At 44.8% G+C, this 25220-nt stretch overlaps 1 protein-coding gene across 1 annotated transcript in view; it reads right to left on the bottom strand.

The window, feature by feature from the left end:
* Positions 1-25220, bottom strand: part of STX1A (syntaxin 1A) — a 672774-nt gene that overhangs the window by 42214 nt on the left and 605340 nt on the right. The window lies entirely within an intron of this gene.

Genomic DNA, 25220 nt, shown 5'->3' with positions numbered 1-25220 from the left:
ATCAGAAAGAAAGATGAAAATCGACACTTTGTTGCTTCATTTTCAGTGGAGAAGGGTTGATTCCCAACAGAGAGAAAGCTGCCACATTACACCATCACCACAAAACACCATCACCACAACACGTCGGCACAACATCAGGAAGCACACCTACAACAGAAAGGAGGAGATAGCAGAGAGCTACCTAAACATATAGACTTCTACATGAAACAGTTATCCTTCCCTCACTGAGCCTGAAGCATACACTCCCATCAACCCTCAATGTTGGGTCTCCCTGCAACTCTGTTTCCAAACAGCAGGAATTTGTAACCCACAGTGGTTTCCGCAAAAGCAAAGCTCCTCTGAATCACAATTTATCCAAAGCTATCCCATTTTATGAAAGCCTAACTCTTTGTTCTTGCACCCCATACTGTGGTTCATGGGAAGCATTCCAATTCAGCGTCCTATGAGCATATAACTTAAGAAGCGTGTATAATGCTAGTTTGTATTAATGGACTGCATTTATATTTCTTGTGATAGTATGTGACCGTCAGGTTTTGCTGCCCAGTGATAGTTTGTGGCTATATATGCCAGTGCATCTTTTTGTAAGTAACGTGAGCTACTACTGTGCATGAAGGGGTGTAGCAATGTTCTTAAGAAAGAGTGCGCGAGTGTGTCCCTTGGTATTAAAAGTGTGTGTAAATAGATTGTTGATGATGTGTGACACCCATTCACGTCAGTTGTAACAGTGTTAAACATTGTACTTGTTTATTGAATGTGGTTTGAATCTTTGGGTTTTAATGATGTGTCACACTGCTATTCACTGTTGCCAGTTTTTTTGTCTAGTAAACTAACATAAAAAGATCTGTAAACTTGAGGTGGAAGTGAATGAGTCCTCCAAACAGCATCAGTGCTACTGAGATTTTCAAACAAAAGTTGTGTTATATGTATTTTCAAAAAATTGAATCACAGCCCATTAGGTATACTTGGATCCCTTTCCCTCCCCCAGGATGTTTAGGGATACATTTACATTTAGAAATGTTGTACTAGTCCACCCTTGGTTAACCCTCCACCCCCCGTATGTGAAAAGGTGTCACAACATTTCTGCAACTTTTATTTGAGCAGGATATAAATCAAGCTACTGATCCTTGCTCTTTAAGAGTTCTGATTTTCCTCCAGATTTGTAGCAGATGTTAAGCAGCTACTGTCCACAGCCCTTAGACACATCCCCGCTGCTACCTCAACAAGTGATGGCACTTGTAGCAAAAAGCCTTCAAGGGAAGGAAAATAACCTTAAGTTCTAGAAGCTGTATGTGAATTGCAATGCACAAGTTGCAGAGTTTTGCTGAGCCTCAATTGGATCCACAACTGTACTGGAAACATCAAATGCTACTGACAACACCAGATTTTGAGAAACGCGACATGCCAACAGCAGTCCAGATCTCAAAGGAACTCCTGGTAGATGGGTCTATGATGAGGCAGCTCAAAGTGTAAGATTCAGAAGTGTGGGAACACTGAGCCCTCTACAACCACTAACCAGAAATGTTAGTGCACACCTGAAAATAATAAAATTATGAAGTACAGAGAGTAGTTCAGATAGTGGGACAACCTCTCTGTCAATATTTGTAGTAAAGGTCTGTGGTAGGAGAATAACTGAAGAAAGCTCAAACGGAAGCCATTAACCTGAGTAAAGTACAGCAATAGGGTCTGGCTGCAATTCAGGTCTGGCTTCAAATCATCATGTCTTATGTAGACATAATTGTATGTCTCCTCCTTCTGCAGAAGAGCTGTGGCTACTGTTAATGTCATTAGTTAATATGTGCGGAGAGATTGCTGATGGTAGATAAGCGCTTGTTATTATTAATGCATTATTCTGGTGATGGAGCACAGGTGCCCTTGATGCTACAGCCAAGCATGGATGAAGAAATGCACATCCTGCAAAGTCCAAGAGAAAAAGACAGTCCTTTAATTGCACAGAGGAGAATATTTGATCCAGAGTAATCATCGTAAATGTCTCTAATTGAAGATAGTTAAAGATGTGGAAGGGCTTGATCAGATCAGATAGTGGTTTCTTACGAGAGTCGGGTGCTAGAAAGTGGTTACAACAGGGAGTGCATGTCAGAGGTGGCGAAGGGCAACATAGAGGGTTCTGGGTGTAAAGAGTCTTCACACATTGAAGCAGGGTAGTCACTAATATGAATAAGTAGAAATGGAGTGAGTTACCTTCAGGGATTTACTCTTCTGACCACTAGAGAGTTGATCTTGCTTGAAGTGACAGCTTGAGTACTCCTAAAAACCATAAAAACCCTAGCCGAATCAGCCCTGAAAGAGCTTGCAATGGGAAGAGCTTCCTTCTGTGTCAACTTGATTGAAATGATTGAGAGGGTTTTTCTTTCACAGCACTCGTCTTGCCTACATTCTGATTGACTCAGGCTCGTGATTACTTTTTCACTATGGCTGCCTGCACCCCTCCTTGAGAGAGACAAACTACCAACAACCACTTTCCGCTATTCCTTTATGTACCAGGACTTAGATAAAAATGAAGTAGAGAGCTGAAGACGCAGTAATCAGCATGCTGAAGCTGATTGTCAATAAAAGGAAAACGGTTATCACAAGTTTATTTGGTGATGGTGATGAAAGTGGCAAATGCCCATTACCACCTTGTCGCTGTTGATGCCACAACATTCTAAAAAAATCTCTCTGGGAGGGAAGATATTAAAAGTCTTCAGTAATGTTGCAAAAAACATTTTCCGCATAGATCAACGTTGCTGTTAGGGTCATTTAAACTTCAACGCTATAGCGGGGGATAGACAGGGCTAAGGCAGAGGGATCAGCATTCCCATGAGTCAACCTATTTGTTGTGCACTTCCTTATGCTACAGATGACTGATTCAGGTATCTCAGTATTCCTCACCCCTTTCTCTCTATAGAGCATTTATCTTGGTATTTCTCCAACGTATGCTTTTTCTACATATTAGTTTAAAGGAACATTTAGAGACTGATTTAGGATTTGACGGACTGTACTCTGTCCATTAGGGTGGTGGCAGACATTACCTCTGGGATCCTGACGGATTACTGCGTCATATTTAGACATGACCAATAGGATCTTTGTGCATTGAAAGAAAGGAACAAATGTCAACAAGGTGGGCAGTGTAATGCCCTTCCTCTAGTCAGAGCAGTCGCCCTTATTCCATCAGATCGTCAGAGGAAGTTTTTGGTCGACGGAACCAACTAGGCTAGACTGAAAAGTTAAGGTCCACCAGTCTCTAAATGAAGTGGGCCAAGGGTTTGGAGGACAGGCATGTCTAAACTCTAAATCGGGCTCTAAGTTTACTCCAGCACAGTGGCTGGTACTTCGAGTGCAGCCGCAATCCAAGAAACATGATACTAGAAAACTTTTTTTGCTGGCTTATGTTTTACTCAAAATACATTACCAGTATGATTTCCCAAAAATGTTCCAGCTTCATTATAAAAAAGCTTAATCAGTGTTGACCTCATTACTATTAAACAAATGGTAAATCAGTGCTCCTTCACTGAGTTTTTCATCATATTTTCCGCTAATCAACAGTAGTAGGATATATACTCTACTGCGCGCCCTCTTGTAGCGTAAATTACTCACACTTCTTCATGCTCATGCCCATTATGATTGAGCCCTCCTTTCCATCTCATATATTCACTTGTTCTAAAGCTGCCAATTTGTTGACCCAACAACGCAACATCTTTTGCCAGACCCAACCACAAAACAGTTTCCAAGAAACTAGACATTCTACCCAAACAAAAGTGTATTCAGACCTGAATACAAATTTGGCACATAGGGGCATGTGTTCCCTGTGATCTGACATCGAAACTAGGCCCGTGGAAATCCTATCCTATTGCCAACAGCCTTTAATTTTCTCCAAGGACTGTTCTCTCCCAGACGTAAAGCTAACATTATGTGTTTCCGAAGATGAGCCTTCATCAGGTCTACTTCCAGGCCTTCAGGACTTCATGTATCCTCATCTGAGCTGCTGTAAGTCACGTGCCAGGTGTTAGAAAGAAACAAGTCTCACAGCTCCCTCACTGTCTTATTCACTTCAGAGCACAGTGTCAGGGCCGGCCTAAGGCATGTGCAAGCTGTGCACCTGCACAGGGCCGCCAAACCCCAGGGGCCGCCACGCCAATATATATCCTTAGATACATATTTGCGTGGCGGCCCCTGGCAGGGATTTGGCGGCCTGGGGGCCCCCTACCTATACTCCCTGCTCAGGGCCTCCGTGAGCCTAGAGCCGGCCCTGACAGTGTGCAGTTGAGCAACTCATCATTAATCCTCCTCTGAATGATGAAATTAAATCCGTATTATCTAAGATCTTCCATTTGAATGTGGCAGTTATCTCTTTATTCTCTAAATCCTCCCAGCTTCCTTCTACTGCAGGAGATTCACTCAGTACGTCCCCAGTCTCTGTTGGTCCCTATATTGTATTCAGGCAGCACAATACACACAATGCCCTTTTGAAAAACGCTTCTGTTCCTGAATTTAGTTTGCAAATCTTGGATGCTTTCCCTTCTTTTCCTCTCTTTAAGTTAGTTATATCGCTATCTCCAGGCTGGCTAGTAGAACCCCAGGGTATATAAAGAGTCATATGTGCACAAAAGACCATCTGATGCACCAACAAGGCCTCAGCACTTTGTTCCCAAATACCACTATGTCCGGATGAATGAGTACACAAAGTCTTATTCCCCATTAATATTTATAGCCTCAAAAAGGGTCATTAAAATCTTCTGCGTTTTGAAAGCAGAAACGATAATGAGCAGATTGGATCAACTAGCCCCGTGTCATGAGGGAAAATCAGCGCACCTACTTTTCAGACTACGCCATCGAAATTGTTAAAATTTGTAATTTCAATTTTCCCACTGCAAATATGGTCCTGCAAGTACCTGCATAAATAGTGTGGCTAACATAAAAAAATATGAATTACTGAAAATCACAATCATAACATATGGAACGTTGTGAGATTTGTAAGCACTCGAACAGATGTCTCTCAACTTTCTTGTACTCTTAAATTCACAGAATTTACAATGTCTCAAGGTACAAGAGAGAGGAATTCTTGCAGAGTGTAAATGTAATAGACCATGGGAGATTTCCTTGATCCCCTCAGAGATGCTTTGAAATGTAAGATACACCCACAGTAGATGATACACCTTACTCCATTAATGACATCAGTCTGCCCACCACGCTTCACTGGGGAACAATGTTGCTTTGCCTGCAGGCTTCTATCTAAAGCATACATATTCTCACGCTATAGACGTCTAAGCAAAAAGAGAGAAAGGGGTCACACCATGCAAGGACAGAAGGCACACAAGAGACATTGAGTGGGCGCCAATTAACTGACAGCAATTACCTGTAGACTGAGTGTGTGCTCTCTTCCAGAAGCATGTTAATTAAAGGGTTAAACAAGAACCAAGCCCTTTCCCCTTTCTTACACTCTATAATCAAGTTTCACCTCTGCATATTTGTGCCCTCCTTTGCCCCTAAAATCAACATCTTCTCATACACCCACCCACCTGCCCTACACCCAGCTTATAATCCTTCACTCCTGGCTCCTGCCTTTGCAGAAAATGAAGACAGCTAGAGCACCCTACGTTCATATTTAGGAATTAAACTCAAAGCAACCACAAAATTGTCAGGACCGATTAACAGCAAAACGTCCACTCATAAATCATTAGGAAATAGACATTCAATCAAAAGCCATTCGGATTTATTAGAAAGAAACAGTACAACCACAAACCGCCAACATCAATGTGTAAAACAATTAACACCAGATCAAAACCAGAGAAGAAACAGCGCAACCCAAGCAATGCCCAAATTATTTATTGACGATCCACATTATGCCGAGAACCCTCTTCCCAGCCACCTCACGGACATCATGCTGTATACCAGAACATTAAAGAAGGCTACCAGCTGCCTAGTCACTTGCTTTTCTTTTTCTCATGTGCGCAGAACATGTAAACTCATTCCCACCCCAAGGAATTATAAGGAAGAAGGATGCACACAATACGCATTGTTAATGCCACAACCCTCAATATTCTGTCACAACCCTACCACAAGGAGCTATAAAGTAGGCATATACCTAACCGTTCCTTGTTAATGTAATCAAACCACAACCTAACCGGTCACAACCTCACCTATTTTTCTATGCAAGACAGACCCAATTGGGCGAATGAGAATCAGCTACTACAGATGATTGTGCCTAGTGAGGTAAGAGATCAGTTGGTGGAATAATTGGTGTGGCAGAGTCTTGAGCCCAGACATTATGGTGCGTTGAATGCTGGAAAGGATGCCTTGTTGAATTTGTTTGCAGAAGTGGGCTCTGTTAAAACAACTGTAGAGTCGCTTTCTAGTGTACGCGCGCTACGTAATGAAGTAGCGCGCACAGCGGCCATTTTCCGATCGCGCTACCCGCGAGTCGGAGAAAATACCCCAAGGGCACTGGACGTCCCAGCGCCCTCCTGCGAGCATTTAATCAATAAACACGTTATACTCCATCCTGGCTCCTGTCCTCCTGGGTAGAAGGGCCCATTGGCATACATTACAGTGGCGACAAGGTGGAGAAGAAGAAAATAATAAATAAAAGAAGGGTGAAACACCACAGGACCAACACCACAGGACCCAGCACCATGTGGCACCAGACACCAACACAGGAGTCACAGGCTGTGTCCAGGAGGACCACCTAGCAGGACCAGCAGGAGGGTGTGGCAGAGGCGTAAGAGAGCACAGCCCACTACAACCAGGTACCAGGGCACACTGCAGTGAATAAGGGTGACAGGGACAAACCCCGCAGTACCCCAGTATAAGAAGGGGATAGAGATCTGGTAGAGCACCAGGACATTCAATGGTGCGCTGCACGACAAATCAGGAGGTGCCCTGGCGGAGCCAGTAGGAGACTGCACAAGAGGCGCAGAGGGTCCCCAACTACAACCAACACAAGGAAGGGCGGCAAGCGCGCCAGGTAGCCCGAGAAGCCAGGAGGCAAGCTCGCCGGGCAGCCCGAGAGGCCAGGAGGTAGAGCAGGTGAAACGCGCCGAAATGAGTGCGCAGGCCTCGTCATTGATGAAGCCGATTCCATTTCTGCCCAAACCATGAGAGCCCCTGATGAAGTGGGAGGACTGGAGAGAGTACATCTTGAACTATTTTGAGGCATTAGAAGATGAGAATGGAGAAGCCTTCCCAAGCAAAAGGAAGAAGAGGATACTCCTACACAACTTGGGTCTGGAGGGGATAAGAGTATTTCAGAGCCTGGTACCTATGCCTAGACAAGATGGGGACGACAATGTCTTTGGCCACGCCATAGAAGAACTCAACAATCACTACCGAACGGCAGTATGCACATCGATTGACCGATACAATTTCCAGCAGAGGAAGCAAGAAACAGGCGAGTCAGTTGACGAATATGTAGCCGCCTTGAAGAAACTAGCGACGACGTGCAAATTTGGCACGCTGCATGACGAATTCATCAAGGATCAGATAGTCATGCACACCTCCAACAAGATAGTGCAGGACAAATTATGGGCGAGTGGAGATGCCACGCTGAAGGAAGTAATCACTATGGTCAAAAAGGCGGAGCTGATGAAAAGGTGCGCCGACGCTGCATAGAGGGAGCCGGTCCAGAGGCCCACGGTGACAAGGGAGATGACGAGGAACCAGCGGGGAGAAACAGAGCTGCGACGGCAAATAATAGAGGACCCAGTAGATGGTCTGGGAAACCGGTGCAACAAGGAAAGCAGAACAAAGAGGGCAAGAACGAATGCTACCGCTGCGGCAGTCAGACCCACGAAGTCTACGACAAAAAGTGCCCTGCGTTTCGGGCAAAGTGTATGTTCTGTGGCATAATAGGACACTACGAGAAAGTATGTCGCCGCAAGGCAAGTCGAAATACTGTGAAATACATAGAACAAGACCAGGAAGAAGAGGAAGGAAAAGAACAAGAAGAGGAGGACACAGTACTGTGTGTGGATGGTCAAGTACTGGGCATAGACGGCCAACGATCCAGGAAGCCACAATGCGACATGACGATAGGAGGAGTGCAGATCAGGATAGTAGCGGATTCAGGGTCCCCTACACCATCGTCCAGAGAGCGGTGTGGGACGAGAAGTTCAGACCCAAACTAGGCTCGCGGCTGGAACCACCGGACATAAGACCAGTCACGTACACGGGAGAACCGATCCCCATGGTGGGATACAAAGCACTAACTTTTGAATTCAACGCTCGAAGAGCAGTGTGCAAGTTGTACGTGGCCGAGAAGGGACCGTCGGTCCTAGGGTGGATGGAACAGGGAGACCTAGGCATACAACTGGATCCAGGAGGAGACACACAAGTACTGATGACAGCACCCGAACGATGGCCAGACTTCGAGAAAATGAAGAGAGACTTCCCCAGGGTGTTCGGGGGAAAGGTCGGTAAACTGGAGAAATTCACGCACAGGATAGAACTCAAAGAGGACTCCAGACCAGTATCTCACAAGGTACGGAACGTTCCCATCGCTGTACGGGAAGCAGTATAACAAGAGCTACGCAGGTTGGAGGAGAACGGAATCATCGAACCTATAAACTGTGCAGAGTGGCTGGTGCCCCTAGTGGTAGCGATGAAACCCAACGGTAAGGTCCGACTCTGTGTGGACTTGAGAGAACTAAACAAATGCATCATCGTGGAGAAGTTCCCGCTACCCCGCATCGAAGAAATGCTGGCGAAAAAGATGAAGGGAGTAAAATGGTTCTCCACCATTGACCTTACGTCAGCATATCATCAGGTAGCTTTGCACCCGGAGAGTCGGGAGTTGACGTCGTTCATAACACCCTTTGGGTGTTACCAATTCCGCAGAATGCCGTTCGGACTCGCGTCGGCGGCGGCGACGTTTCAAAAACTGATGCACCGCCTCTTCAAGGACTTTGATGGAGTACAGCACTTCCAGGACGATATACTGGTGATGGGGAAAGACCTAAAGGATCATGACAAGAAACTGGACATGGTACTGAGAGTCCTAGAAGAGAAGGGATTAACTGCGGAATGGGAGAAATGCCGGCTGGGAATGACCTCCGTCACCTACCTGGGACACGAGATAGGAGAACGAGGCATTACCCCGAAGAGAGCAAACGTCACGGCCATCTGTGAAGCACCCCCGCCGTCCAGCAAGGAAGAAGTGAGATCTTTTCTAGGGATGGCTGAATACTACAGCAAGTTTGTGCAACATTTTGCCACTAAGACACACCACCTTAGGCAACTCACATGGACTGAAGAGGCGTGGAAAGAATTTGAAGGCCTGAAGAACGACATCAGCCAAGCTATACCTCTACAGGGATATGATCCCCAGGGAATTTCAGTACTGACGTCAGACGCCAGCGAAAAGAGACTGGGAGCAGTCCTCATGCAAGAAAGGAGGAACATAACCATGGAGACTCTCAGCTTCACGTCCAGGGCCCTATCACCCACAGAACAAAAATTCAGTGTCATAGAAAAGGAGATGCTGGCCGTGGTATGGGCCATGGGGAAGTTCCGTCAGTTCCTGTGGGACACGAGGTTCTTACTCCGAACGGACCATAAGCCCCTTGTGAAGGTACTCACATCGAGTGGGCACGCGAGCGCCACCCCTCGAATAGCTAAGATGACGCTGAAGCTTCTGGAATACCGGTACGATGTGGAGTACATCCCGGGAAGCAGAAACAAGGTGGCAGACTACCTTAGTAGAGCCGCCGCAATGGAAAGAGCACCAGAGGAGGCAGAAGAGAGCGAGGAGATGGTGGCCTTGACGGAGGATCCGGAGAAAGTGATTAGCAACCAGGAGTGGTTGAAGGCATACGAGGAAGACCAAGACATTCAAGATGTAAAGGATTGTATCCTTCGAGGATGGCCGGAAAAGAAACACCTACGGACGCCGCTAAAGAAATTTTATGAAGTAAGAGAAGAGTTGTCCCTGGATGACAAGGGTACGTTTGTGTACAGAGGGGACAAGGTCGTACCCAGATCATGCTGGTACCACACTTGCTAGCGATATTACACGAAGGGCATTTGGGAATAGTGAAGACAAAAAAGAGGACAAAGCAGATGTACTGGTGACCGGGAATAGATATCCAAATTGAAAGACACGTGAGAGAATGTGACCAATGCCAACGAGCAGACAAGGCCATGACGCTCTTGAGACCCGCCTTAGGGAAGTTTGCCAATCCAAAAAACCCTTGAGAGGAGATATCAATTGACATTTTGGGGCCCATACTAGACACCCAAGGCTCCCCAAAATACATATGTGTGGTCATTGACAGGTACTCGAAATGGCCTGAAGTGTACGAGCAAGAAGAAATGGACAGTGAGACAATACTTCGATTCCTCACACCGATATTCCTCAGGGAGGGAATACCCAGTTCTATCCTGAGCGACAACGGGCCACAGTTTACCTCAGAGAAATGGTACAAGTACATGGAGAGGAACGGAATCAAAACCAAGCACACCTCCATATACCACCCAGCAGGGAATGGTCAGGTGGAGCGATTTAACAGTCTTGATGGGCTCCATTCAAGCAGCCATAACAATGGGCAAAGACTGGGAAAAGGAAATACAGAGTATGATATGGGCCTATCGCATCACGCCTATGAGCACAGGTTACAGACCCTTCCAGATATTGAGGGGTTGTGACCCTTTCACAAAAGACAACCTACCGTGGAAGGAGAAAACAGTAACAAGCAAATGGTCCCCTGCAGTGGTGCAACACAATCTAGAAAAAGCACAGCGGATATACACTGAACATTACAATAAGAGAAGGAATGTGAAGGAAACAACCCTGGAAAAGGGGGAATGGGTCAGAGTTAAACTGGCAGTACTTAGAAAAAAGGGAGACAGTAAATACAGTCAACTCCTACAGGTGGAGGAAGTCTACGACAGGTCGGCTCTGCTCAGTGATGGGAATGTGTGGTCCCAAGATCACATGTCCCGATGCACCAAGATTCTGGAGTGGGCACCTGAACAAAGGCAGAGAACAACTATGGAGCCAACATCATCAGAAAATGAACCCCTCAGCCGAGAAGAAGAATGGAGCATGGCAGCCGGGGCACAGAGTGAAGAGCTGGTGGACGGAGAGGTCTTTGGAGCAGGAGAACATCTGGGAGCAGAAGGAGATACCCCGTGGAGAGAAAGGCCTGGAATGTTGGAGGAGAAAGAAGTGAGCCAGTCGGAGAACAGTAACTGTGAAGTGAATTCCACCCCGGTAAGACGCACACGGGGGGCAGAGCGGTGGTGAGGCCTGCGTGGTTCAGAGACTATGAATTAGAGTAAGGACTTACTCAACATTCCTTAGACTGCCACATTTGTTGTTTGATATGAAAAAGGGGGAGATATGTAGAGTCGCGTTCTAGTGTACGCGCGCTACATAATGACGTAGCGCGCACATAGCGGCCATTTTCCGTTCGCGCTACCCAGCGCGAGTCGGAGAAAATACCCCAAGGGCACCGGACGTCCCGGCTCCCTCCTGCGAGCATTTAATCAATAAACACGAGTTATACTCCATCCTGGCTCCTGTCCTCCTGGGTAGAGGGGCACATTGGCATACATTACAACAACCTGGACTAAGATCTCGAATTGTAAACAGAATAAGTGTGAAGCGGCCTTGGATGATGGAGACAGGCCTAAGGATCTGTTTGATAGCAATTCGGGAATAGTCCGTCTGATGGGGGTGGCTCATTAAACTGTAAGTGCTGCCTTTGTGCAGGGATTGTTACTGAATGTGAGAAGCCAATGGATGAAAATACGGATTGGATGGAAACTAAGAAATTAGAGGAATCAGTAATCATTGCAAACAATTGCATGTCTTCGCAGGAAAAAAAAGAGAACGCTGAATCGAAACTTATTTCATTGAAATGACAAAATGTACAGCAGACGGTAAAATGAAGAGGGTGGGAAGCCTCTCAGAGGGGTGAACAAGTGAGGAGGTGATGGGAGGACAAGGCAGAGGCAGAGCTGGAAGGGCTGTTGAGAGGTCGTGGGAGCTGGGGAAGCTTATTTTGCTTGTGGTCAACTGACGACTGGAAACAAGGTTTTCCGAATACTGTGTCAAATGTGCCAGACTCTGCTAAACACAAAGTTCACCAAGTTATTTATCCTGATATTTAGGATCTCCCTAGAGGTTCTGATTGTGTCAAGAATACCCTAATCCCAGTAGACCAGAAATGTTCTCTTGTTCATTGCTTTTCTCCTGGTAAACATACCACTAGCCTCACTGACCCCAGCTGTTCTCCCTCATTGCCGCTCTGGGGCTTGTCCATAGATGCAGTTGGTATCTCTAACCAACAAGTTTCCTATTATATGACCCTGCCTCGATCTTCATTGGACCCATCACTGATAAGCATTATTTTCTACTCAGTCCAACCTCACCAGCTAATCTGTTAAAGCGAGATTTATTCTGCAAACAAAACTGTACGGTGATTTGCAACCTAGAAGGAAGCTATCCAGCAAATTTAGAACTAAGTCCTTGTCCTTTTAAGTGAGAATACTAATTGTCAATCTATTTTAAATAACAATGAAATGTCTTCCGATTTAAGAAATATGCTTTCACAGGTACTGCCCACATTATGGCCAACTTACGCTGATGATGTGGATTTCTATCATTAATAGAACCAGTGTAAATCAAGATCAACCCACAGAAAAAGCTACCTAGGATACCTCAGTACGTAATCAAAAGAGCGACTAAGTCAGGGATCCGTCAAATAATAATAGCTGATTTGCTTAAGCAAGATGTTCTAGTGCCGACTCTCAGCAAATGTGACAACCTGATTTTGCCGATACGCAAAGCAGGGAAGCCGTACATTTACAAATTTGTGCAAGGTGTGCCCTTGATTAATACAGTTGTTATCCCTATATTCCCTGTGGTCCCCAACCCTCCAATCACCTCTTTCTGTATCCCTAAAAATGCCCAATGCATTACTTCTGTTACCTCTTCTTCTCCATCTCTATACATGAAGAGAGTCAGTCTCTCTTCCAGTTCTCATTCTGAGGATCTCAACCATAGCGGTGTAGGCTCCCTAAAAAATTAACGGAATCTCTGTCACTCCTTTCCTAAGCTTCAAAGAAGTACCGGGAAACCTTTTATCGTTGGCATCTGGTTCTTTAGATCACTGCGAGATGGGCTCAAACTACCTGCTCACTGAATTGACCGAAAAGGGATAAAAGGCTTCAAAAGGAATAACTGCAGCTTTGTCTTCCCTGAGTACTGGTTGCAGGTTATGTTGTATGTACTGTGGACAGTGTGAAAAGATATTGACTACTAAAGTAAAATCCCCCCAAGCAGCTGAGCTTCTTGCCCTCACCCTTGCATGCATGCTGGCCAAAGAAAAGATTCTCACAGTGCACACGGACACAAAGTATGTGTTTAGAGTGATGCATACCTGTGGGCTAGTTTCAGTGCAAAGCGGGTTGCTAATATCGTCTGGATCCTCCGTTAACAGAATACGGCAAATATGTACAAAATGTACTCAGTACTCTGATGCTACCTCAGCGGTTAGCTGTGGTCAAGTGTGTTGACCAAGAATACCCTTACGATAAGGTATCAAAAGAAAATGCCCTGGCATAGCCCACCGAAAGAAAGGTGGCACTGTCTGAAAATTCTGATCTTTCCGCAAATGTGGTATGAACTGATTAATTTCCTGAACATTTTCTGAAAGATTTGTCTCTGTTGCAGGAATGACCATCTAACAGTGAAAAATAGTATGCACAGTGCGGCCCTACTGTCACTGTCAGTTACAAGCCACTACTGAGGCATTATTTCCTCTCGGCATTCTCCACATTGATGGAGCTTTTCCAGCCGATTGTGGCCTGAGAACCCTACGCTATGGTTCATTTACAATATATTTTCCTGTCCAGGAGCTGACTCTCGGGGCCTGTCCCCCAACTGAGTAAATGTGTTTTATTATTGCACTGAGGTGTGCATGCGTGCCCCACTATACTAGTCACTTTCATTTATTCCATATATAGAAGAGTAGGGGTTTTCAGACGTCCCCTTAATTCCCTTGTCCTGATGAGACCTTAGTATTCCATGTGACTGTAGAAACATTGTCGACACTCAAGTAACAAACAAGGAACCTTTGGGATGACAATATGGAATAATTTGAGAACTATAAACTGTTGTTTGTTACCAATACATTAGCCCACATTGATTCTATGATTTCCATATTAGTCTATGCTGTGGATCACTGGGGACACATTGTAATGTGTCTTAATTTGTGTATGTATCATTATGTGTAGTTCATTGCAATTTACATAGGTATACATTTATTTCACTTTTGAATAAGGTAGTTTGTTGAGATCTATTCCCAATAAGTTATGTACAACATGAGATAATTTAGCCTCCTATCATATATTATTTTTTAGCGAATGATACCAATGAGAGCGGTTGTTGCCTGAAGACCACTCCAACAAAAAAGCCATCCAGGCTCAAACTTAAAATAGCCATACGGAAAGCAAATACGCAACAATTAATCCAAATGAACCTCCCAGAATGAGGATAAAGAGGCAACGCAGCCACATTTCATAGACATTGCTGTTAAAGGCACATGTCATAAGGAATCATATACAATAATGACTATGCTAAAAACAAAGTATCCACTGTTCATTTTCTAAAATAGCAATGCTTGAAAGTATTCTTCTACATAAATTCAAAAAGATTGATTACCGTATAATGCGATACTTTTAGAGTAGAGGACACACAACCGAAAACACTGGCACACGCTCAAAACCTTCGAGTACCTATACTATCAACACCGTCACAATGTATTAACTAAACTAAAGAACTGATTGCGCTTACCATTAAACTGTATCTAACATCCATACATAATGTGTCAACAAATCAATACAATAATATGTATTACATACATTTTTGCATATCAAGCACTCTCAGTTGTAATAGACATGTCGCTGCAACATCCATCACCCCATAAGGGCTCTGGAAGGCCCATTCTGGTCTCTGTGGGACAACCCAGCTATGCAACCTTACACTTCAGTACTAACTACAGTCTATCAAACCCTTAAATATTTGTTGCCCTGGTTCCATTATAGATTCAAAACAATAACCCCTCCTAAGTGTGCTCTGGGGCGGTCTGTAATCTGTATTGCGTCCATTTTATGGCTTCCTGATGGTATTCTGGTGACCTCCTGAGATCATGAATATCTGACAGTTATGATACTTGAGTGTTTATTCAGCTGACTTCATGAGAATGACCACTACGAGGACAAGTGAATGCTTGGAATTTTTTTCTCCATAGTAACAGAGATAGGTAGTTGCTGCCTCATGGTAAGAATCATAAGAGCTAGCAGATTGTTCAAACTTCATATCTGCTATGTACTGAGAAAAAGCTATTTAACTAAGCTACAACTTAAAACTAAAGTCACAGTATTTAAATGTGTACAATTTCTCTGAATAATTTCATATCTAAAATAGGAATGATTCCCCAATCAAAAGAATATTATTAAATAGATTGTTAAAAACAATATTTTAAGAACATTTTCAGATAGGCAAAACCCCCTCTAGCAGTTTCTGATGTCGAGCAATTTTGCAGCGTTAAGAATGGTGTGAAAAAATATTGCAAAGTTATTCAGGGCTCACATGGATTGAGGCCACTACATGTCTACATTAATAAGGTGGTTGGTCTCAGAATTCACCCAACAAAGCTCCGGGGTTACAGGGTATTGTACAGTTATCAGGGAAACTGAGATTCTGCCTTTAACAAACTACAGCCATTCATTTTTATAACACAGTAGAAGTACAACAGAACGCAAAGCAGACTTTAGAATGAAGCAGATACCTTAGCAAAACTCTGATTTTTGTGTCTGGTTGATGACAGCTTGGGCTACATGTAGTGAAAGCACCAAAGACTACTGGAACTGCTTTTGTAAAGCTATGTTACTCGTTACATATGTCCAAACACTGTCACCAAAATGTGTTGGTGTCTTATCTGTAACAAAAATAGTGACTAGTTCAAGACAATGATGTGCCAAGTTTGTTACAGAAATGAAATTTTATTAAGCACGAGCTGTATATCACTCCCTGTTCAGCGCGTTATGAGTATATGTAGGTTACATAAAATGTTTATGAATATTTAGCCCATCTAGTGAATGAACCATAGCTCTTTCGTCTGACTAGAGGGACAAATAAAAATACTATACATTAAATAGAACATTTTTAAAATCCTAGTAGAGCTGAAGAAGCATTTGTGCATGTTAAGCAAAGAAGGCAAAAATTACCTCCTTGCATTTCCAACTTCAGCATTGTAGGAATCTTCATTTAGGTCATATATGTACGGGGAATTTACGTCTGCATTCTTGGATCCTGCAACACTTTCATTGGGAAAAAAAACATTTCTGAGCCTTCTTTAGGATGCGTTTGGAAAAGCTTCACAATCCTAGTATGCCTTGTACTTGAAGTTGGCTCACAGTCAGTTCTTTTTGAAAGGCTTAAAGTAGAGATTTTAAAATGAAAATACCATTCACATACTGAATACCGGGGAAGCGGTGAGAGTCGTTCATAACTTCAGCGAGGGATCCTACAACGCAGAGCTTGAAATACACATTTTCTTTCAGCTTTGACTAGATTTGTTTTCAAATAAATCTGTTTTATTGAAGAAATAAATACAACAGGCCCCCAGGAACAACCCCCCCCCACCACTCCCTACCCCCCCCCCCCACTCCCTACCCCCCCCCCCCCCTCACTTCCCGTGGCAGTTGTGGGCAGCAGCGAGGAGCGGAGGCCTGCAGTTCCAGGTTTAGAGGAGGAGATCACGTCATTGGACATTCCAAGACCGAAAGGGTCCATCTGCCCTTTCCACATATGGGGCCAATATGACCTCGTCTCAGGGCGTACAAGACTTACCCATTCCAGGAGTGGAGTGTGATCACATTCACCCCACCAAGTGGAACCCTCTCACCAGAGTGTGGTAAGAGTGGAGCCCCTTAGTTCAAGGTCCTGATGAATGCAGCGGACCCGCATGGGCCTTTAGGCAGAAACATGTTGACCTCACTCAGAGCGGTGTGGGGACACTAATATCCCTATGACACCGATCACCTTATTTTAACTACCATATGGATGCCGGCACTAAATCTCTTTCACATCTGTCTCAGTCAGTGTTATTAGCAGGGGTGCTGTTGGCTAGTAGCGTGTTGTATATCCCAGAGATGGAGTGCCGGAGCAGTGGGCACTCAGCAATTTAAATTCCCAGGCACTCTCCTCCGAAATTTCCAGCCACGCAGAAGGTGCCTAACATGTATGTATCTCAAGTACTGACTACCTTCTAATTCGTATTATGATTGTTTCTTTGCAGAGGCAATCAAACCTCCATCTGTCCAGACGTCCCTCAGCTTCGATACACCCAGGATGTCCCATTTCTTACTTCCCTCAACACCCTGAGGTGGTACTAATGCTTCAGCATCCCAGAGCAGTGTTTACAGGGTGACTGTGTCCTGTCACCCTATGTGTTTTTTAGACCCCCTCCATGCCTTTATTACCATCATAGTTGGGGATGGTATTGCAATTAATTCCCCCTCCAGGGTCCATAGCTCTCCTGTCTACTGCCAGTGAGGGCTCCCTTTGGTCTGCAAATGACCAATCATTGATGACTACCTATTGAGTCACTCAGTGATATAGTATAGGGTTCAGCAGTGCAATGCCCCCATCAAATATTTCCTGGTCAGTAGTGTCATCGCTGTTATTGGGGGTCCGCAATCCTACTATAGTAGCCTGGTCGTGGCTACAAGCAGCTGAAAGAAGTGGCCTGGAATGTCAAAGAGGGAGTTCTTAAGGTCACAGAGGAATTTGGTTAGGTATATCATTTTAAATAGCGCTGCACGGCCCAGTAGGATATGGGTAGTCTTTCGCCAGTGTCCAATATCTCTACTGTTGTCCTCAAGCAGCCAGCCCAGGTTGTTTTAAAAAAAAGAGCTGCTGGTCTCTAATTACATATATACCCAAGTATCCGAACCCCTTCCCTTCGGTGCGGACTGACTTTGTCAATCATCCCTGGGTGTTCATCTCGCTGGCAGGTATAGACACGATGTACCCAAATCAGAAAAGAAACCAAATAGCTCAGAGATCTCCAATATTCTTTGCATGGAGTGTTCTGTTGTGGTTCGGCAAGGTATATGAGGACATCATCCACATATAGCGAGAGTACATCTTCCCACTCTCGTTCCTAACAGAGTCTATACCCAGGGCATCTCTGCATATCCGTATCCAATTTGCTATCTGCCCCATTGCAATCGTGATGAGGGGGTCAGGAGGCAGCCGTGTTATGACCCTCTACCCAAATTAAACTCCTCTGATGTTGTACTGTTCAACCTGACTAGGGATAGGGGGCAGATGTATAGGAGACGGACCTATGCGGTTATAATCCTTTCTCAAGCGTTCTATTTGGGTAGGCAAAGCCCAACTGTTCCAGTAGCACCAACAAGTAGGGCCATTCACGAGAGCCGAAGGCCTTAGCAGTGTCCAGTGCTAGTAGCGTAGCTGGCTGTTACCGGCATCCTTCCTGGGCCAGGCATCCAAATACATGTCTGAGATTATGCCTAGATGACCTGTAGGGCCTGATCTGAGGCTACCAAAGTATCAATCACTCGTATCAGGCGATGCACCAGCACCTTAGCAAGGATTTCTGCTTCAATGTTGAGTTATGAGATTGGTCTGTATGATGACCAGAGCTCTGGGGGCTTCCTTTGCTCGTGAATGAAAACAATGGTTGCCTGTCGGTGGTCTCCATGCAGTTCATCCTGTTACCAAGCCTCCATAAGCATTGTTTTTATCTTTACCTCCCCTTCTTGTAATTCACATTCAAGGGACCGCGATGTCCTTCGCTGCAGTTTTGTTATCGGAAAGTCGTTTAGGAAATCGTCAAGCTCTCAGGATTTTCAATTGTCACAACCCTACGTTTATAGATCCTTCAGATGTTCCGCAAAGGCTTATGCTATTTCTGATGCCGTGTCTCAGATACAATCCCATATTTCTTCATTTTCTGCACCCATCTGACTGCCTGGTGCACTAGGGGTTGACAATCCTCTCTCATGGATTCTATTTGGGTAGCCAACCTTTTGCTCCTTTGCGCCACGTATTGTGCCTCCCTGGACAAGAGGTATTCCTCATCCTCCATCCATTCCCTTTCTCTCTCCCTCTTCTTCCCTACACCATGTGCAATTAGGCTGCCAAGCATCTCTGTCTTGTAGGCTTCCCACATGCTGATCCCTGAATTCACAGACCCCTTGTTTTCCTGGAAATATGTTTCTGTGGCATCCATGGTAGATCATTATGTCGACCTATCTGTTAGGACCCATGGTTTCTGTCTCCACTATGGGAATGTGTGGTGTGGGTTGCGTCAGCTGCAGGGCTAATGGTGAGTGATCTGATATGCCCCGCAGCAGATATCGTGTATTTTTGCACCTCCCCATTTGCTAGGCTGGGACCAAAAAGTTGGCCAGCTGTGACTTTGGCTGAAACGCATTGGCTGCGCAGAAGTATTGTTTCTCTTCTGAGTGTGCAACCCCCCGGTGGTCTTTTAGTCATAGTGCAATCAGAAGTTGCTGAGCCCAGCGTCCTCCTTGTGTTGCTCCTTCCCTCCAGCCCAATCACCCTGTCGATTTCACTGTTTAGAGAGAGGTTTGATATTGCCTCCCACAGCAGTGCTTTAGTTATTGTTATGATCCAGTCTGACATCTTCTCGAGGTCCATTGACTGTAGGCTTGGTGGGAGATACCATGACGCCACATATGGTTTTTCACCCTGCCAGCTGCCCTCCATGGCTGCCCAGCATCCCTGGAGATCCACTCATGTCACGGTCACTAGATATGGGAGGTATTTGCGAGCCATATACAAGTGCCCCATGAGCTGGGCGAGAATCCTGCATGTGCTAGCAGAGTGTATTTACCGCTGCCCAGGTAACCACCATTGTTACCCAGTAGAATTTCAGAATCATATCCCTTTTCAATTTGTTACTTATCCTGTTCACATTCCAGGCTAACATTGTGAAGGATGTTCCAGCCTTACTATGAAGTTGTCAAATCTCTAGTGTCTGAGGGCCCATTGACTCGTCCACAAGGTGTGTAATTAGGATTTGTCCAGTGATCACTGCTGCGCCGCCCCCCTCCCAACTTCCCTCTGAACTGACTCGCTAATTCCCCCCAACTCCCCATCCCTCCCCTGTCACCTCACTAGAAGACTTTGCAACTAGCCACCCCCAAAGCCCGAGGTACCTCTTGGCCACCCCCAAACATGTTATACATCACCCATTAAGGGTTGTAAGCATTTGGCTTGGAAGGAGGCGGGCTGGACCCATAGATCGAGATCCATCATCTGCTTTGGCTTGGTAGGGTCGATCCTCAGGGGATCCCTACTTTCAGTTTCGCCTGTGTGAGTGTATGCTGTGTCGTGTTGTAGTATTCTTAGCTAGAATGTTCGAGTGTTCTTAGAATAGGAGTGCATGCGTGGGGTTCCATGGAGGGACAGTTGATGAGGGAACATGTTGTGGTCGTCCTTGCTGTGTTTAGCAGAGTTGCCAATAAAGAACTTGTAAATGTTCTTGGAGTAAGAGCCATCTTTACAATTTTTGGTTCTCCTGGTTCTGTTAAAAATGGTATTGGTGGCGTTAATGTAAATGTTTGTGCCGCACACATTTTCAGAAAGTATAGATTACGCTTCCAATAAACTTCCCTTTTTTTGTTAGAGTTCGTTCTTCCTTTTTTTTTCCTTTTATTCTCCTTTTTCTTTTACCCTATTGTTGCAATTACACTCTTTAAAACGACTTCTCAACTCTTTTTTGCATTTAATAAACTTCTCTTCTTTTTTTATCTTAATTCTTCCTCCTCCTTTCTTTTATCTATCTCTTTGTTTCATTTCCAATCTTCAAAAGAGACTTTCCGACTTTTTAAATTGCTATTTTGATTCCTTTCATTCGTTTCCTTCTTTAAAACGAATACGAGTTTTCCCAACTCGTTAAAATGGCCGCCGACGTGATGACGTCACACGCTAGCCAATCAGCGTGTACTCATTCGCTTCCTTCTTCACGCGTCACAATCACAAAGACGCTGTTTTTTCCGCTGCTGTGCGCAGTGCCTGAATCACCCTCCACGCGCCTCTCACTTCTTCTGTCGCCGCACGCGATTCCACGCGCCTCTCAGCTGACACGCGCTGCTTCACACGGTAACACGTTATTTCCACTTCTTTCTTTTTAAATTAAAAGATCATTTACTTCTCACGCCGTCATTCCGCTCACCTACGTCTCTATCAATCTCTCCCTCAGTTCCTCTTTCCAATTATCCTCGTTCTTCGTCTGTATCTTCTTTTCACTTCACTTCACTTCTTTTCCTCAAACTTCGTGGGTCCGCGCAGAGTTGCCCAGTCCTCCGTCGCCAAAATTGTAAAGATGGCTCTTACTCCAAGAACATTTACAAGTTCTTTATTGGCAACTCTGCTAAACACAGCAAGGACGATCACAACATGTCGCCGTTCCCTCATCAACTGTCCCTCCCTGGAACCCCACGCATGCACTCCTATTCTAAGAACACTCAAACATTCTAGCTAAGAATACTACAACACGACAGCTGTCTAAAGCTCCTAGACAATTTCATGTACCACAATGTCGTCTGAGATCCCCTTGTTGTCACCTGATTTAGGTGGTTATGTTGCCAGTGCTGATCATCTGTTGCCCGTCGTCCATAGGTGTCCCTTCTGGCTTCCTAAACCACTTTTGACCCCCCCATTTTCTCTTGGTCCTTTGTGGGAGTTGCTCTACTTCTCCTTACAGTTTGCTTAGATTTCTGCTGCTGCCAGCCTGGGGGTTAAATGCGTTCTGTTGCCTCTGGCATTGGGTAAATATTTCATTCCAGCCACTCAGACCTCGACTACAGTGGTAAAGAAAAGTGATTCCTTGGGCATGGATATTTTTAATTTCACTAGGAATAGCAAGGTATAGTTAAGATCCAGACATTGCAGGTCCCTTACCACCGACATAAAAGTTTTGCTGTGCCTTTGAACCGATGTGTTGTAGTCTGGGTAGATGTTGATTAACTGTCCTTGACTGTCCATGGCCCCTTGGCTCGCGCCTCCAGCAGAATACGTTATTGATCCCTGAAATTCAGTAATCTGCTGAATACTGGCCTTGGTGGTACCCTAGGTGGTGGGGGTTGCCTAGAAACCCTGTGGCTGTGTCTACTGTGTGTATGAAGGATACCTAGTCTCCAGAAGCAACTATTCCACGTATAACTGTGCTGGGGCCTTCTATTTTCTCAGGGATCCCAATCAAGCGTACATTGTTGCGCCTGGAACAGCCCTCCGTGCAATCCAGTTGATTTTTTATTTCTGACTGTAATGGTTGAAGCTGGTGGAATGGTTTGTGACAAGCAGCGAGACCTCGTTCAGGGTTTGATCTGTTTCTATCAGTTTAGCTACCAGTTTTTTATGGTCTGAATGCATCAGGCCTACACATTGTGCCACAGTCACAATGTTATGTTCCAGCGCTGTTTGTGTGTCATGAATTGCTGACAGAATTCTTTTTGTGTGGGCCTCTAGGGTTGTTCCTCTTCCAGGCAGATTGGCTTCAATTGCCTTTAGGCTCTGCGTCCTAGCATCCTGAGCCACATTGCTGTGTTTGGGGCACACCATTGCTCCTGAGCGGTCCCCAGTTGTTGTGCAGGGTCTGTTATAGTGAAAGCGGTGGAGGCATATATATCGTTAGCATGACTGAGAGTCCCGTTATGAGGTGGAGAGTGTCCGTTGCAATTTAGGATATGGATCTTAGAGGTTTATTGTTGTAGTACTGCCAAGCTGAGGCTGTCTCTTAGAGTTGCTTGGCAGTGTGTTCCAAGCTCATCTAGCAGAGTGTGTGGTGGCCAGCAGGATTTCCACGTCAGTGGGATTGTTTGCTCGCCCTTAGGGGGGCGGGTGGTGCCTGATTGTGAGCTGTGGGTCTGTCTGCCTCTCCTGGGAAGATCGTGGATTTCATTCGAGCTTAGCACAATACTCTCTTACCTCACAAAAAATATTGAGCTTTGAAGCCGCTCTTGCTAGAATGATGACATGTTGTAATATCATCCATGAGTGAAATCCACAGAGAAGACCCAGGAGGAGATACAGATGTGTGTCATGTCGAAGAAGTGTCGGTGTCCAAGAAATCCCACCCAAGTCTCTATTACATGGAGAATATGTAGGTGATTGTCTCCTACTTCTTTTCAGTGAGGCTTATGTAGGAGAGTGTGTTTAGCAAGCTTTTCTGGGCTCAGCATGGTTAAAGAGAGAAAAGCCTTAGAAGGTGATGTTGGAGTTATTTTATATGTATGCATTACTGTAGAAAGTTGTGGAGGCTCGAGAGGAGTGTGTACTGGATCTTCCAAAGAGCTGTATGATGAATGGGGTGAATAGAAGAGGCTATAAGAGGAAAGTGATGTTGGATGTAAAGGAGGCAATATCTTCTGAATAAACAAGAAGATCTGTCTTCTTGATGTCAATCTATATAACATAAACCTGTGTGACCTCGATCTACGTGACCAGTGTGCTGCTGGGTGCCTCAATGCTGGTTGTTGGGTCGACTAATTTTGCTCGACCTGTCGGTGGCGTTCGACACTGTCCCCCACTATCTCCTCCTCTCGCGTCTAACGGAGATCGGTGTGTTGGGCACTGTTTGGGGCTGGCTCAGGTCCTTCTTGGAAGGATGGGCTCAGCAGATATGGCTTCCACCGTCTTCTTCTTCCTCCCAGGCAGTGACTACAGGAGTCCCACAGGGGTCCTCCCTTTGCCCCCTTCTTTTCAACATTTATGTTACACCTCTGTTCTACCTGGCAGAGGACCTTGGGGCTAAGGTTATGGCCTACGCGGATGACACCCAGCTTCTCTTCACTTGGGATAAGAATGTGGATGCTGTTTCCTCTGCTCAATATTGTCTGTCTGCCAATTTTAATTGGCGAGCTGCCGCACAACTTAAGTGTATCGAAGATAAATGGGAGATCACATACTTTAGTTAAATAGGACGAAATAAGGAATACCAAACAAACAGAACGTTGACTGCACTCTTCCTCCCACAGGAAATGTAGTTCATGAATAGGGAAGGCATTGTCACAAGACCCTTCACCTGCAAGATGGCAAAACAGGTTACATTTGTCAGCAGATGATCATTGAATAAAATTGGAAACCTTTCCAATCTTTCAAATAGAGGTTTTCAATACCAATGTAGGGTTCAGAGATCCTTTTCACTCAAGCCAAAAAAAAAAAGAACTGATTTTGTAAGCCAACTTCTAGTACAAGGTATGCGGGATATGAAAGCTGCTGGATTGTTAAAGGAGCAGTGTTCAATTTTCAATCAGCTTCTAAATGCTGACCACCTGGCTGCCTTTTTCTTAATGTTTTCTCGAAGCTGTCAGTCCTCAGCATTAGAAACATGTCGCAGTGGAGCTCTATGTAACTATTTTCACTTTATGACCGTTTGAACTCCTCACACAATTCTGAAAAATTGACCGTTGGGTAGGCGATGGTGTAAATATGATTTTTTATTTTCTACCAGACGTATAATTAGCACATTTTAAAAACATTTTTTTTAAGTGTTCTGGGTTTCCATTGCCTAGGTGGCAATTATTCTAACATTTATGAATATCAATGAAGGTCTTGCGAGACAGAAGTGGTGAAGGTTGTAAAAATATTCTGGTTGTAACTATACACAATGGTTCGAAATTAAAATTCCAAGCAAGTTGTTTGAAGGCAACACATTCATCCTTCTGGTGACATTAAAAGTCATAATTACCACCTCTATGAAATTATGTTATTATATTTGACTACTATGTGGGACTGTATAATTGAAACAAAGTAAGACCAAAATTCAGAGTTACCTGCTGAAGGTTGGGCAATGACACACATCTCTTTATTAATGACAGTGCTTCTCACATTGAGAAGAATAAAAAGTCGAGTACAATTTATAGCAGGAGATGACGGATGAGCAGTGGTGGAAGATTAGATTATTGCAAAGGAACTGCAATTGATGTACCACTTCAAATATGGAACAAATGCTCAACTATGACTTACAGCCCCACATAATATCAGCAGGTTCGAAGCGGAAAATGGATGCAAGTTTTATAACCCAATATGAAATGTCGAATTTCATCAGACCAAAAAACTACAGTGGCGCCACCCCTCTGACAACTCCTGGGCAAAATGCTCAGGTTTCAAATCCAACAAAGGCAGCAGAAGACTATGATTTAGACTCTGTAACAAAGTG

This window comes from Lissotriton helveticus, chromosome 3_1 (genome assembly GCF_964261635.1).
Source record: "Lissotriton helveticus chromosome 3_1, aLisHel1.1, whole genome shotgun sequence".
Lineage (NCBI taxonomy): Eukaryota > Metazoa > Chordata > Amphibia > Caudata > Salamandridae > Lissotriton > Lissotriton helveticus.
Note: the sequence above shows the minus strand (reverse complement) of the source record. Positions and strands in the feature narration are given on the sequence as shown.